The sequence below is a fragment of the Lasioglossum baleicum genome, chromosome 8 (genome assembly GCF_051020765.1).
Source record: "Lasioglossum baleicum chromosome 8, iyLasBale1, whole genome shotgun sequence".
In the NCBI taxonomy this organism is placed as follows: Eukaryota; Metazoa; Arthropoda; class Insecta; order Hymenoptera; family Halictidae; genus Lasioglossum; species Lasioglossum baleicum.
In genome coordinates this window covers 4781308-4794996 of record NC_134936.1, presented here as the reverse complement: position 1 = coordinate 4794996, position 13689 = coordinate 4781308, and positions in this window count along the sequence as shown.

The window sequence follows — 13689 nt, the reverse complement described above, 5'->3', positions numbered from 1 at the left end:
GTCAGGATATTGCTGGCGGTAATCTTTTACCATTTGCAGTACCAACTGCTTTTCTTCCTCATTGCGAGCTAAAATTTGATTGTATGTAATCCTGTATTAGCTTAACGGCTCTTTCTGCCGAATCATTGACTACAGGTAAAGCCTTAACTATATCTAAACCTAGTTTGTAAGAATCTTCATCTTGCCAAACTACTGGATCTTTTTTTAAAAATTCTGTCAATATATTAAATCTACTAAAAAATTTTCGGCTTTCGTCTGATATAAAACCTGAAATGTCCTCTTGCATGTGATCGGCCACATTAGTTGGTAAAATGACAAATTTTTTATAATAATCGCCGCTACTAAAAGATCACTAATTGATCAAGAAACTCTTGTTCCTGTTGATCTTGTATCTGGGATCGTCGTTTACAACTCTTTTGTAAGACCTTCCACTTGTGGTATAATGACTCCAATTTCTCGACGCAGCGACTGTTTAACTGAACTGGAATTTTGGCCTTTTCCCCACAACACCTCCACTTCTTTAACAACAAGGTGTGCACTAGACCGAAGGTTCAATTTCACTTTCCGCAAATTATAAAATAGCACTCCTAAAACTTGTCGTTTCGATGGCAACTTAGCGTCAATTATCTGATTTTCATCATGTTCTAATAAGAACAGTTTTTCGCGACTTCTACTTTCCATTGGGCTTCTCAATTTATATAGAAATTGAGTAGTCTTCCTGTATGACTACTGTAACGTCTCGCGTCTGCCAAATCTGGATTGAACGACGATGATCACGAGTCCGATTTTGTAAGTTGAGGTGATAGTTGATCAAAGACAACACTTGAGGTTGTATGTTCGCTTACTCGATACTGATGATTACAGTTCGTTAGCTCAGACAGATCTAATCGGTGGTTCTCTGATACATCTAAATCTTACTTCGGTGTGGATGTCGTTTGTTTGAAAAAGCGTGATGATTGGTTGATGGAGTTGAAAGTAATTGGTGGAAAAACTTGTAAGGATAGGAGTAGGAATAGGAGTGGGAGTTTAAGTACGGGTTGTTATAAAATTTTTAACGAGGGTTTACATCTGTTTCCCGGGTGTGCGCTTATGAATTTCAAGATAGGTAAAATTGTAAAAAAGTAGACTTAAGGTCCACGGGGTACATCTGGAGGTAACGTAATAAATTATATTGGGTCATAGGTAATAAATGGATATGTTTAAATATCTGTTATTTGTGGTTCTACGAAAAAATGTCAGAGGAAAAAGTTGCATTGTTAAATATGGTAAATATAATGGCATAAAAATTTTTTTTTTAAAAATCAAATTTTCGAAATTTCAAGGTCATCGTTATTTTTTTAAAAATTAAGGTCATATAATTTTTCCATATTCTTATTTAGAAAAAAATTACAAATCCAACGATATATAATACTTTATAGTTACGATGAATTTCAAAATTTTCAAAATTTTCAATTTAAATGTGCCACGTGATCCTTTTATCCGATCGATCTTAAATTTTGCACAAATTTTTTTCTCACCAAAGAGAACCATTCTGGGGGGCGTCGTGAAAAAAATTCGTTGGTCAAAAAATAAGGACCACCCTAGTGTACATACATATGTGTACATACCAAGATTTTCACCACTTTTAACCACTTATACCTCGTGTGTATGTTAATCAATTTCGATGAAATTTTCAGTATATATATATAACTAAGATAGATCTACTAAACGTATATTTTAAATTTTCTATACGGGGACAAATAAAAAAAATTTTTAAACTGCCTTTTTTTACGTCATTGCTATTCTTTCAAAAAAAGTTTTGCACGTTATTTAGTAAACAACTGCATTTAATTGATCACAAAAAATCAGATCGTTTGGTAAAAGTTTAGAAAAGTTATTCCGTTTTAAAGAGCGTACACGGATACATGCGTCTGACTATAGTTAGAAAAAATTGGTCGCAGAGCCAGGTTTGCAGGAGTTCGCAGCCAAAACCTGGTTGGATATGTACTTGAAAGTGTGTTGCATTATTTGCAACAAGTTTTATCTTGGCGCTTTTTGGCGCAAACAAGTTATGTCAAATTGAACTTTAATTCTACTATTCAAAATAGCTCTTTTTCAATTTGTGTTTTAGATAAATAAATGACACTTACATTAATTAAAGCTACGTTAAATAAATCATCTATTATAAACACAATCAAATTATAATACTGTTCAAGTGTTATAATGTTTTAGATTCTTGTGGCTGCGTTTATACGTAGACGCATTTATAAGCCAAAATCGCAGGTTTCCTTTTTCCAAACTTTCATGTCATATTATTCCTAGAAATAAGTGATACTTATAAAAAATTTTTATTGGTTTAAATACTCCAACTATATAGTAAACGAAATTGCAATGAAAAATCTATGTACCCAACATTCGAAAAATTGATTTTTTTCCCTGCTCGCACGACTGTGCGCCGCACAGTGGGCCAGAATGGCTCGGTAGCTGTTCATGAGCTAAAAAATGAAAGTCCTCATATCGATTTTTAACCAATGCACAGTGATTCTTAAATGTCCATTACATTCGAAAACAATAATATTAATTAAAGTTATTAAAAACTCTCGTCACAATAAGCGTTCAAAGATCAAACTTTTTCAGATATGATTTATCACCGAAAAAATTCCTTTTCTTCATAACGGTGTCCTGGAAAACCTACTGAAGATTAAGTGCCCAATTTTTTTTTATACGAAGAATGTATATTTTTGTTGAGGACGCACCAGGAACTAAACATTATTGTTCATAATTTGTTATAAAAAAAAATACTGAGTCAACTAAGGAAAATCGTCAAAGTTTTTCACCTTTGACAAGGAATAAGTTAAAAAATGATCAAAAATGATGGCTCTAACAACGTGGAACATTTTCAGCAACATCTCCTCTAAAAGATCCTGCAAAATTCGCGTCCCCCCTCAGACCACCGTGAAAATTATGATAGTTTAAAGCGTCGCGTGACACGCGCACAGTGGTGAGTTCGATCGAAATCGTGGCCAAATTATTCTGTATTCACACGAGTTTTCAGACATTTCCGGTGGTGTGACAAAAAAATGTTTCCTACAAAAAGTAATCAGTACACAGTCTTTTACAAATATCAATACAAAAAATTTCCAAAAAAAATTTTTTTTCAATAAAAAATTGTGGTCACCTTCATTATTTATTTATAACTATATATTTTTTATTCAATAATGTTATAGCTGACGGCAAGACGAATCCAACGACCTATTTAATGTGGTCTTTATGTATTGAAATAATGGTGAAATAGGCGTGAACACCCAGTTTTCAAATATTATTCATTATTCACACGATTTTTCAGACATTTCCGGTGGTGTGACAAAAAAATGTTTCGTACAAAAAGTAATCAGTAGTCAGTCTTCTACAAATTTCAATACAAAAAATTTCAATAATTTTTGTTTTTTAATCAAAAATGGTGTGCACCTTGAATATTTATTTATAACTATATATTTTTTATTAAATAATGTTATAGCTGACGCCAAGACTAATCCAACGATATATTTAGTGTGGTCTTTATGTTTTGAAATAATGGTGAACAGCCAGTTTTCAAATATTATTCATTATTCACACGAGTTTTCAGACATTTCCGGTGGTGTGACAAAAAAATGTTTCCTACAAAAAGTAATCAGTACTCAGTCTTCTACAAACCCCAATACAAAAAATTTGAATAATTTCTTTTTTTAAATAAAAAATTGTGGTCAGCTTCAATATTTATTTATAACTATATATTTTTTATTTAATAACATTATATTTGACGCCAAGACGAATTCAACGACCTATTTAATGTGGTCTTTAAGTTTTGAAATAATGGTGAAATAGGCGTGAACAGCTACCGAGCCATTCTGGCCCACTGTGCGCCGTCGTGACTGCAGCGTCCTCTGACGGGCGACATGCGACAGGCAACGTGCAGCTAAATATTGCAAAACCATTGCTCGCATACGTAAAAGAAGGACTTGAGGCAAACAGCGTCGTCTGTTGGAAAAGACTCCCTTAAGCAAGCATATCTCCTGAACCATTACAGGATCGAAACTTCGATCTGCAGCCGCCCCGGATACGTATCTACTGGATTGCATACCAAACACATCATAATTTATAGGAGAAAGGCACAAATTTTGAGTCCGGTAAAGTAAAGTTTACCCTACATTTCATATCTTACTGAATCATTTTTTTATTTTTATCTATAAATCTTTATTTTATTTATAGATATAAACATACGAAAGCAATCGTGTCTCGCATAGGTCTGTGTCTCTTCAATTTGATGTGTCGTAGAGTTTCTGCCGTTTCTTTCTGAACTCACTCAGGTGTGTGTGTTTGTTTATTTGTCGAAGCGATAAGAGATCTATGTATATCTGTGGTTGTAAGGAAGAATGCCGCATGTCGCATACGTTCATTTTTGAAATATTGCCGTTTAAAGTTGTGACTACTATTTGTTTGACATAGGACATTGGTTAAATTGGATTACTTTCTGAACATTTTTGAATTTATTTTCATGATTATTTTTTTGGTAAATACGCAAATCCTATACTCTGAAGCTCAATTAATGCATAAGCTCAAATTTTTGAAATTATGACATGCGGCGTTTTTCTTGACATACCACAGATACGTATCGATGATGCTCAGGATCCGAAATGTTTTCGCTGCTATGTACGATCACTATTAGCAGTCATGGCATCAATGGGTAAAAACATGTCTATGGAAAAATCAGAATGTGAAATTGAAAGTGAATGCAAAGTTAGTAGTGATACAGATAGTGATAGCGACAGAGACACAGAGATATTGAAAATCAAACAATAAGCGGCCTTGACAGATGACGTACCTGTCGGGTCGGAAGGGTTAAAATTGTTAAAAATACAGACGTCACGATAACGTCGATCCAGGTCAACGCGGCTAGCAACGTAGTAAAAAGAATCTACTTCTTGAAATCTGTTATTGTAGTTGCACTTTCTTATTGAGAAAATATATTGGATAAGGAAATAGTTGTGTAATTATAATTACTAGAGTTCACAATATCATTAGACTGCGGATCTTTATGCATTTATAGCAAAATTGAGTATATGAAACTTAAAATTGTTAAGAAATTTTAAAAATATTGAAGAGGTCAATATATAATTTCTCCTGTATTAAAATCATTACGGGAGGAAATAACATTCAATTTAGTTTCTATTTCTTGCAATCGATGCAGACAATTTTTATTTTGCATGAAGATCTGCAGTCTATTCGTCGTTATTCTTAATGAAACGTTCACTATTATTCTCAATAATATTACGCCAATTTTATGGCAGTTTGCAGCATATACATAGTATTGCAATAAAAAGATGCTTCAGACTTCGCCGAAGGCGGGCGAAGTTTGATCAAGATTATATGAAATGTCTCGTTCGAAGGTGATAGTATTGTAGCACCCATCTGATAAATCTTTCGTGCATCACTTCCACTTTCTTTCTTTCCTCCCAGCCCCATATCTCCACACCGTATGCCATCACTGGCCATATCAGCGTGTCGAAAAACCATTCCCTTCTCTTGTACTTGTCTTTAAAACAGGGATTCATACCGGTATATTACCGGTATAATACCGGTATACAAAATAACGGTATTATACCGGTATTACCCCAATAACCTTTATAGAAACCGAAATACCGGTATGACACCATACCGGTAAATGGAAATACCGGTATGACACCATACCGGTAAATGGAAATACCGGTATATTTCAAGAACTTATACCGGTATTATACCGGTATTTTCGGTTGTACGTTGTACCGAAATACCGGTATGATACTATTTGAAAGTACCGATATATTTTCTCATATTTGCCGCTAATTTTTTTAATTTTCTTATTTTATTTAACAACAACAGACGTCTTGCGACAACGAACAAGCGATACCGTGACGACGCACGGAGACCGCCGCGCTGCGGAGCGCGGAAGACGGAAATAATTGAATACGCGGCAAGGCCAAAGGCACGTAGGATTTTTGTTTTAATAAAGCAATCTTTCATTTTGTCATTAGCCATCACGAACGACATACGTTTTCTCAGATCCCTCACCACCTCTATTTTTTGCTTGGTCGGGCCTAGCAACGAATGTCCCTTTCGTTTACTCGAGGCACGCACACGATCATGTTCTGTCTCATCGACACGGACGTGCGGACTGTAGTAGTAGGCTTTTGTCTATACATATAATTCCACACAATCAAATTTTGCAAAAACATTAACAGCTAATATATCAATAACTATTTGTTGATGTAAAAAAAAACTTTATCAACAATTTTCTTTGTTATAAACAATTTTGCGGCAAGTTTCTCTTACAAATGTCCACCGATCCAGAGGTGTAGATTCACCCCTAGGACGGATGACCATTACTTTTTATTCACCATGTAGAGTACTCCAATTTTCAGCCATAATAAAGAAGTCGGGATGCAGTGTATAAATATGACTGGGAGTAACTGTATTTACGACTACTTACTGTAATTTCGTGACCACACTCATTAATTATGCATGTCGATTTATTTTGCGATGAATTATACTCGAAGTATTCAAAAACAGCATTTATCTTCCTTCGACCCATTTCTTACACTGACACTGACTCTAATTGTACTAACAATAAGATTAATGCTAGAAAAACTAAAAACGAACTAAAATAACGCACTAATGAACTATAATGAATAAGAAATATTCTAATATCAACTAAAAAGTAAGTATAAAGTATTAAATATATACAAAAACGGATAACGTTCCGATATCGAAAAAGTGGTATATACGGAGGAAAAATGGAGGTGGTGAGGGATCTGAGAAAACGTATGTCGTTCGTGATGGCTAATGACAAAATGAAAGATTGCTTTATTAAAACAAAAATCCTACGTGCATTTGGCCTTGCCGCGTATTCAATTATTTCCGCCTTCCGCGCTCCGCAGCGCGGCGGTCTCCGTGCGTCGTCACGGTATCGCTTGTTCGTTGTCGCAAGACGTCTATTGTTGTTAAATAAAATAAGAAAATTAAAAAAATTAGCGGCAAATATGAGAAAATATATCGGTACTTTCAAATAGTATCATACCGGTATTTCGGTACAACGTACAACCGAAAATACCGGTATAATACCGGTATAATACCGGTATATGTTAGCGTGTCAACGTGATAGCGGCAACGCAGTTTCGGGAAGGACGACCGAACACATGTTTGGTTCCTTCACATAATTATGGCAAGGTATTTATGGCGTGTATGGCCGTGAATCTAATAAATAGCCCCAATGCCATAAAAACTAGGGACCGCTTAGGGTCTCTCAGGTATCGGTATACAACCATTGACTGTGTATTGAAAGCGAGACCTTTAGAAAAGGCAAGCGACCCGACGTCGTATTGCTAAATAATAATAACACATGGTTCTGAAGGATCTGGCCACGGAGTGGGGAAGGCTATGCCTTTTTTGGTAAGAGGACTGTGAGGAACCGCACGGCACTTACCCCAGAACTATGGGACAAATAACATCGTTTTTCAAATGTGTTTCTAACATCAGAAGTGGGATAAGTAACTTTCGCGTCTGTACGGTTCCTGAGAAGTCCGGGCAACGAGTTTGTATTCCAAACGCATCATGGAATCCGCGAGTGCATCTGTGAGTGAATCTGCGAGTGCATCTGCGAGTGGCGTTTCCACGCTTAATGAGCTTGTTCGACAAGTTTTCGAAAAAATAACAGCGAGTGCTACTAGTGCGGGGAACAGCATACTGTCTTCAAAACTAGTGGAAGTGGTGCCTGAATTTGATGGCCGTGATCTAGGACAGGACGCAAAAACGTGGTGCAACACGGTGGAGCAAATCACGCAAAAGCAGACCGAGCAACAACGCCTTTCTCTCGCGACCCATGCGTTGAGAGGAGCTGCCAAGGATTGGTATCAGGAATGGACGGGTCAACCGCGAAACTGGAGTAAGTTCTGCGAAGATTTGTGTGATGTATTTGTGTCAAAGAAAAATTTACATGAAAGACTCTTGCGGGCAATAAAATATACCAGTGATGCTGCGACAACGTACGCTGAATATGCACGCACGAAATTGCTGTATTTACGGCAAACCCGCGTCGTCTTCAAGATAGAAGAGTTGATCGAAATTATAATAGGAGGTATTACCGATCAAAACGTGCGCCAAGCAGTGCATAACGCCAATTTTGAGGAAACCTCGCAGTTGATTGCTGGGTTAGCGCAGTTCACAAAATCCGAGAAGGAAAAGAAGGAAGAGGAAGAATTTAAAGGACAACACCGAAGATCGTGGCTTGACAAGAAACGTTGTTACACGTGTGACAGTACAGACCATCTACGAGCAGATTGCCCTGAAGGAAGAAAACGCAAACTCATTGGTAAATCTAGTCCTAAAAGAAGAAGACTAGACCCAAACGACGATGGTAGGAAGAGAACAGCGGCAACTTGCACTTTCTGTACAAAGCGAGGTCATGAAGAGGCACAATGTTGGGCTAAACAACGGACCCAAAATTTGTAGGCCCATTTGTTATAAAGTATTGGAAAATGATCGCTTTGAAATAGTAGGGAAAAGCGGAATAGTACAAACAGTACCGAAAGATCGATTATGTCCTTGGAAGGGCGAATGGCCGGCGACACAGAGTTTGTAAACGAAGATGAACCGTGTTAGCGTGTATTGTATACTCGAATTATTATTATGTCCGTCCTATTTTCTTTTGTATAGTTTATTAATTCCATTCAACGCCGTTTAGTGTTAGCAAGAGTCATGTATTTACAATTGGTTATTACTTTGTTTATTTTCCTTTTGCGTGCCTTCATTATAAACATTCCTATTACATTTCTCTGAGTATGAGATTTTGTTGTGGTTATTGTACACAGTGTGTATAATCTTTATTGTTTGTTAAAAGATTGTGTTCTACCGAACGCGTGTTTTGGCGGTAATTACAACAGGGTGCTTATAAGTACGGAGTTGTGGAGATTACGACGCCTTTGGGGGACTAGGCTTTTAGCCGTCTTTGTTGGTTGTGTGGTGGTAGCTTCAACTGGGCACGGGTGGAGTGCTGGACAGTTGTCGCGGCGACACCTGAGACACTGTGTGACATGGGGCCTGTTGGTCATGTTGTCAAACGTTTGGCGGTAGCGTGACAGAGCGCAAGTTGAGCGCTGAGCTGTTTTCGCGGCGACGCCTGAGATGGTGTGAATGATACCATCTGAGTGTACTTATGTGAGTACTGCTGCTGCCTGGTGGCATTTATGAAGTTATTGTGAAATATCTGCAATTGTCGGTTTTGAGATGTACTTGTGAGTCATCTGAGAATGTTTGAGACATTCTGCTGTCACTGTCCATTCTGATACAACGTGTATTCTGATATAACTTGAGGTATACTCCATGTGATTTGGATGTGGTCAGGAATGACCGAGCGATATTCAGTTTGGTACTTGTATCTTTGGAGTTTAGATGCTTCCCGAGAGCGTGAAGCATGTCAGGTTGGCCGTGTTAGCGTGTCAACGTGATAGCGGCAACGCAGTTTCGGGAAGGACGACCGAACACATGTTTGGTTCCTTCACATAATTATGGCAAGGTATTTATGGCGTGTATGGCCGTGAATCTAATAAATAGCCCCAATGCCATAAAAACTAGGGACCGCTTAGGGTCTCTCAGGTATCGGTATACAACCATTGACTGTGTATTGAAAGCGAGACCTTTAGAAAAGGCAAGCGACCCGACGTCGTATTGCTAAATAATAATAACACATGGTTCTGAAGGATCTGGCCACGGAGTGGGGAAGGCTATGCCTTTTTTGGTAAGAGGACTGTGAGGAACCGCACGGCACTTACCCCAGAACTATGGGACAAATAACATCGTTTTTCAAATGTGTTTCTAACATATAAGTTCTTGAAATATACCGGTATTTCCATTTACCGGTATGGTGTCATACCGGTATTTCGGTTTGTATAAAGGTTATTGGGGTAATACCGGTATGAATCCCTGCTTTAAAATATCTTTTGTGTATCCCCAACGCACTTCTCATTACACCTCCTCCCTTCCTTGTTCTTTCCTGTATCTGTCTTTCTTGTCCTCCGTTCTTCTTGAAGATATATCCCGGGTATTTTATCTCCTCTACGTCTTCAACCGTTCCATCTCCCCATCTCCACGTCTTTTTCTCTTGCCTTCTTCTTTCAAACCTTATAACCTTCGTTTTTTCTCTGTTCACCTCTGTCCTTTCTCCCTTATATAATTCCTAAATTCCTCAATCATGAACTTCGTACCACTCTCTTACTTCGCCAGCAGCATAAGGTCGTCCACATATTGCAGGGTATACAGGGTGTCCCAAAATTCCTTCAACAGCCGGAAATGGGAGCTTCCTGAGATCATTTGGAGCAACATTGTCCTTTGCAAAAATGTTATCCGCAGCTTTGTTTAGAAGTTATTAACGAAAAACACGGACCAATTAGTCGGTCAATAGACAGTTGGCGCGCCGGGCCGACTGTGCCAACTCGCGTCTAGGTCGCGCTATGATTGGTCCGTGTTTTTCGTTAATAACTCCTAAACAAAGCCGCGGATAACATTTTTGCAAAGGAAAATGTTGCTTCAAATGATCTCAGGAAGCTCCCATTTCCGGCTGTTGAAGGAATTTTGGGACACCCTGTATATCATTTTTCCTCTTATTTCTACCCCACCTTTCCCCCTCTTCCTCATCCTTTCTTCTAAATCCGCCACAAGCAATATAAATAGCATCGCGCTTAGCGGACACCCTTGCCTTACACCTCTTCCTACTTAGAACTTTTCTCCTATTTCTCCTCGAGCTTTCACTTTCGCCTTTGTCTCTCTATATACCTCTTGTTAAGTTTTATAAAGTTGGCAACGTTTCTCTCTTGTGTGGCAACTCAGCGGAGTTGGTTGCGCTCTCTCTCCAAAAAGATTCTCCGAAGCGAACGGACGTGCTATGTAACACGTAATGCAGTTGAAAAGTTCCTCAGTTATAATAAGTTATAGAAAGATCAAAAGTTTAAGTTTTTGTTGTACATATTGTATTCTAATTCAGTTCTTATGTTAATTATATTCTTACATAAAGTCAAATCCTGAATTTCTCATCCATTAAAAATAACACCTCTTCTATTCTTTCCCTTATTCCTTCTCTCACTCCTCTTTCCTTTAGAGCTTTCCACATTTTTCTTCTGTTGACTCTGTCAAACGCTCGGCCTTCAGATCTATAAAACAGCCTATCATTCTTCCTTCCTTCCTCGCGAGTTCTCCGTTAATTATACATTGTGTATATTTTATTTGACGACCATTAAATGATTAGAGCCGATTCCGCGTAGTTGTTTCTTGACCTGCGAGATCTGTCCTGCCGTCAGGGCTGTCCCCGTTATCCCTTGTGTTCGAACCATCTGGCCGTTCGCGTCATTAGTTCACGCCGCGTTTCGTGGAGGCTCGACTCTCGGGCTCGGCTTATCCGAGCACGAGGAACCCATCGTGTTTCGCGTGGTAGTTACTAATACCTGGCGCCCGAACTGGTCTCGCGTCGTCCGTTCGAGCCTCCTTCGAAGATCGCCTTTGCACCGAGAGGACCGTGTCCGCACGGCCCGGCCTCAGAGCCTATAAAATCTCGGGGTTGACCATTTTTCGGCGGCCATAAAACCGTCCGAAAAAGGGACAACGTCGCAACATATAGTTCAATACGTATATGTTGTCTATTGTCCCTTTCTCTTTTCTGAACCCCGTCTGATTCTCTGGTAGCATCTTCTTCTCTTTTACCTCTCTTTCCAGCCTCTCCTCTAGGACTCTATCGTATATATTTTATCTATTTATCTCCCTTCTTTTTTATAGGCACTACTACTCCTGTTTTCCACTCTTCTGGCCATCCTTCTCCCTTCCATACCCTATTACGTATTTTCCACACCTCATTCCTTATATTCTCTCCTGTATATTTCCATATCTCATTTCCCATCTCATCCTCCCCTGCTGCTTTCCCCACTTTCATTTTTCTTATTACTCTTTCAATCTCATCCATTTCTATCCCTTCGTTACTCCTCTCACTTCTTCTTCTCCTGCCGCCTCCTTCAACCTTTGTTTCAACTCCTCCTAGCAATCCCATAAAATACTCCTTCCATTTTTCCATTTCTATCCTCTTTTCACATCCTTTTCCTTTCCCATCTCCCATTTTTCTTACGAACTCCCATACTGTTCCTTCTGTATTCGCTTTCCCTGCTTCAAGTAGTATCCTTTCTCTTTCCTGCTCTTTTTTCTCTTCACATAACTTTTTGTATTTGTTAAATTTCATTCTTCTATATCCATCTCCTTCTTGTTTCCCTTCTTTCCATCTCATTAACATCCTTCTTACAATTATTTCCTTCTTCCTCTCCCTGCACTCTTTATCCCACCAACCTCTCCTTTTCCTCTCTTTCTTGTTCTCATCACTCCTTATGTCTTCTACTATTTTCTTTATCTTCTTTTCTACCTCTCCTAATCTTTCTCCTATACTTTCTCCTGTGTTATTTCTATTTCCTCTGTTTGTCTTCTAAATTTTTCTTTTATCTCTCCTCCCCATTCTACTTTTTGCACGCCCTTCTTTTTCTTCTTTCTTTCCTCCCTGTCTTCTGCCTTACATCCTTTCTTCATTGTAACCACTAACGGCAGATGGTCCGATTCTATCCTTCCTTCTACCACCATACTTTCAATTACCGTTCTTCCCCTCTGTCCTATGTTTGTGTACTCTCCTCTTTCGTCTCTTCCAATCCCAGCTCTCATAGCGTTCTTATTAGCTTGTTCTGTTCTCCATTTATTTTTTTGTCCCTTGACGCCCTACTGCCTTCGCTTTCATCTTCCTCTTGTCTTATTTCGATTATTCCCAACCTTTCTTTTCACTCTTAATTTCATTTTTCATTCCTATCATCATTCCCCCCTTCGCTCTCCCCATTATACTATCCCTAACTGCCCATTGCTTTTTCCATATGTATCCTTGTGGTAATCTTCTTTACACCTTTTCCCACCCCTTCTCTTCTACCCACGTCTCCACCAGCACCATTACATCCCATCGTTCTAGATCCTTCCAGAATCTTTCATCTTTTCCTATCATTCCTACTACGTTCCAAAATCCAATTTTCATTTTTTCTCGTTCTCCTCTTTTTTCCTTCTTTTCTGCTATCTTCATCTCCTCTTTCTCCCTCTCCTTTATTTCTCTTTCTCTCCCCATTCGTTTCACCGTGACCCTGCTTTGGCAATGCGTCAATACGTGATAAAGCATTTATGTAAAATAACTATTCAATATGCATATGAACTAACGAATGTTTCTGACGTATAAAACGTATCATTCACACGGCATTAGCTTCTTTGATTATTCCCGTCATCCTATCGCATTCAATAATATGCTAATGGTTCTGCAATCTAGTCAACTGATTAACCTGTTTTTGCACAAAATTTCACGTATCATGCGATATCATACCGATTTGATTATAGCATTGTCTACACAATAGTAGTTACAAGACAATGAGATTCAATTACGTTGAATACAGCTTCATTTATTTAAAAATTTCATTCTTGCTTCGTTTCTTCCTTAATTATATAAATCGTCTGTAAAGCTTCGCTGTCTAATAACACGGTCCAACATATTTCAACTTTTTCATGACGTTTCGATTCTTAATATGCGGTTCTTATACAGGGTGTCTCAAAATTAGGTCCGGAGCCGAAAATGGGAGGTTCCTG